We start from the raw sequence: 3748 nt of genomic DNA on the forward strand, positions 1-3748 counted from the left end.
CTTCGGTGGTTCCGTGAGTCCCTTAAAGTCAGTGAAAACAAAGTACTCGAATGAGACGGGGTGTTTTACACACTAAGATATATATATATATATATATATATATATATATAGTAAAGCTACATACACTTAACTGAAGGAAAGAAACCTATAGAAGACGGACTGGATATTATTGAAAATACTATTCTAAACAAGAATGTACTACATGTACTACATTACGTTACAATTTCACGAGAGAACTAGAACTCGAGAGGGGAAGAAAAGAAGAAGTGATCAAAATGAAAGAAGACTAATAGCATGAGAGGAAAGAAAAAGAGCTAAGAAGACAAGAAAAGGGTGTAAAAAGGAAAAGGAAGAGCAAGAGAGGGAGAGAGAGAGATCCTTGAGCTTTGGATCGGCTAATGAGTAATAAATGAAACAGATTTTGAGTGGAGTAATTATCTTTCGCTGGAGAACTTGCATAAGGAGCTAAAACTTGATGTTTGTTTAAATCAAACATTATGGGGAATAGCAAAAAACGGCTGAGCATTTATTGCACTAATTGCCAGAGTAGCATTCATGTCTTCCACGAGGCCGCACTTTTGGATCAGAGAGCAATTTAATTGTCGGCGGAGCATTGTCTTTTGCGGGGTACTTTTGGGGAGGAGCAACAATTATTGTCGTAGTAGCCTTTGTATTTTACGGGGCACTTTTTTAGCGGAGCAAATGTCGGCGGAGCAATTGTCGGCGGAGCAAATGTCACCGGAGCAAGTGTCGCTTCAGGCGGAGCAAATGTCGGTGTAACAATTGTCGGCGGAGCAAATGTCAACGGAGCAATTGTCGCGTTTTGCGGAGCAATTGTCGGCGGAGCAACTGTCGGCGGAGCAACTGTCGTTCGAGGAGCATTTGTCACCGAAGCAATTGTCGCGTTTTGCGGAGCAATTGTCGGCGGAGCAATTGTCGGCGGAGCAAATGTCGGCGGAGCAATTGTCGGCGGAGCACATGTTGCCGGAGCAATTGTCGGCGGAGCACATATCGGCGGAGCACATGTCGGTGGAGCACATGTCGGCGGAGCAACTGTCGCGTTTTGCGGAGTAAATGTCGGCGGAGCAATCGTCGGCGGAGCATGTGTCATGGAACCGTCTCTTGCCGTCACGGGGTGCAGACCATGATAGATTATTGGGAATTTGAAAGGGTGGCTTTCAAAAATTGTTATGTCGTCTACACCCTCGTCCCCCCCCCCCCCCCCCCCCCCCCCCCCCCCCAATGCCTCTCTCTCTCTCTCTCTCTCTCTCTCTCTCACTCTCTCTCTTTCTCGTCCTTATCCGTCTATTGGACAGGGATTGTAGCCTGGTAGGGGCGCTTGTGTGTGCAATGCTCCAAAGGGTGTAGGTTAAAATGTGCCAGTGTGTGTGTGTGAGCTTCTCTCTCTCTCTCTCTCTCTCTCTTTCTCTCTCTCTTTCTCTCTCTCACTCTCTCTCTTTCTCGTCCTTATCCGTCTATTGGACAGGGGTTGTAGCCTGGTAGGGGCGCTTGTGTGTGCAATGCTCCAAAGGGTGTACGTTAAAATGTGCCTATGTGTACGTAGGCTTCTCTCTCTCTCTCTTCAAGTTCGGTTATTCATTATTGCTAGGGAAATGAGGTAATCTATTACTATAGGAGTGCCTTTTGAATCTTAAGCAACTTAAGTGATATATCGAAAATAATATCGCTAGTGATATTCGTTTGTCTCGCAATGTGGTCAATAAGGAATCTAAAAGATCACGACGTTTCGTATGCTACTGCGATACTTCGTCAGGTGATAAAAACTATTGTAAGCAAGGGTCTTTTATACTTTACTAGCGATATTATTTTCGATACTATATCCGCAATGAGTAATATATTTAGCATTAAGTGATATATTTGTAAGAGTAAAAGTGAGTGGATGGGAAAGAATTCGAAAATGAGAAAAAATGTGTATTGAAAAAAAAAGGATAGAAAAAACAATGAGATTGAACTGAATTGGTAAATGTGTTTTGGAAAATAAAAGAATAACAATGCATCGCAGCCTAAACGGCCAAATTGGGTAATGTTTTAAAAATGTAAAATACAATATATAATATATTCAACTTTAAAATCATTATTATTTGATCTCCCTAAATCATTTTATATATAAAGGAGATAAAGGATATTAAAAAGAACATGATGATGGTGTAGAGTAAAGATAAAAAGAAAAGAGGATTGTAAGATGGTAATATTAAGAAGAAAATGGAGACGAAGAAGAGGAGGAAGAGAAGAAGAAGAGGAAAAGTAGAAGAGGGGGAGAGAGAGTAGAAGAAGAAGAAGAAGAAGAAGAGTCAAGTTGGGTTAGGGGAGTTAGAGGAGATGGAGGGTAAAACCAAGCGAAATCCTGCAGGGTGTATCCTGGCCTCAGAAGAAATCCTCGTTTAGGGGGTGTCTAGAAAACCTGTGGTCACGCATGCTTACAGTATTTGTACATGACTGAGACTCCTGGGTTTTAGATACAAATCAGTTTGACAAAATCAGTTCAACTTCTTTTCATTGATTTTCTTTGGACTATACGTGTTTTACGTGGTAAAAACATCACCTCCCTGTAGGTGTGCCCGCCTACCTCTACATCGTACATGTCAGAGGCGGTTCCAGCCGGTGGCAGGGGAGGGGGCCTAATTCGTGAGAAAATATTTAGCGGCGAAAAAGCCGGCCGATAATTTACTCAGTGGGGGGGGGGGGGGGGGGGGGTAGTGAGCACTATTTTTTTTTTTTTTTTGGGGGGGGCGGCTCTCGCAAAGTTCGTTTCTTTGCGGGCATGGCTAAAATCACGTCTCCAATTTTTGTCTTCTTCTTTTTCCTTTGTTCCTCCCCCCCCCCCCCTTCATTTAGGATCCTGGCCCAGTGGAGGGCGGAGGGGGCGGAGAAAGATAGTGAGAGACAGAGAGAGAGAGAGAAAAAGTAGATCAAAGGAAGACAACGTGGTAATACAACTTCTTCTACATCCTCCCCTAACCAACTTGCCTTGCACCTCTGGTACTTCACCCCCCCCCCCCCCCCCCCTCCCACAGTGCCATCTTTCCTCAATGACTGGACATGCACTCGTAACCAGACGTCATTCATGGTATGAAGCAAATTCATATGACTGATTTTTTTTGTATTGTTGCAAGAACAATGTTTTAATGATTTATTAAAAGAAATGATAATGATATAACTTCTAAGTATAATTATTTCAATATACCTTACAGTTTCGATATGATTTTCAAAAATGAAGTTACATGCGGAAGTATGATAATTGATTATTACTGAAGGCTTTAGATAAAAGCATATTTCTATAAGTAAATGTAACATGCTGAACTCTGTCGAAACGACGATAAGAAAATAGTATTAGGATACAAATACAAAAGAAAAGGTCACAAACATATCATAACTTTAACTTAATTTAAACTAAAATGCTGAACCATACGATACTTTGATACACGGATTGCATAAGTGTACATTTGCATGATATGAGGTTTTACAAAAATAAAGAAACAACAAAGATCTCAAAATTTCAAAAGCTACGAAACACTGCTCTAAGAAAAAGAAATTACATGACTGTTTACCATTAATTCTACAATGGTTTACCCAGATTTTCTCATAACACTGTATTTATCTGTTCACTAACTGTTATTGAAGTTCATTAAGGCAATTTCATTGACTGATTTTAAAAGTAATTAATTATTACGGAAGACTTTAGTTTTAAGCATATTTCTATAAGTAAATGTTACATGAAAAAATTTGA

This window comes from Strongylocentrotus purpuratus, unplaced genomic scaffold, assembly GCF_000002235.5.
Source record: "Strongylocentrotus purpuratus isolate Spur 01 unplaced genomic scaffold, Spur_5.0 spur5_scaffold_15, whole genome shotgun sequence".
Classification (NCBI taxonomy): Eukaryota; Metazoa; Echinodermata; class Echinoidea; order Camarodonta; family Strongylocentrotidae; genus Strongylocentrotus; species Strongylocentrotus purpuratus.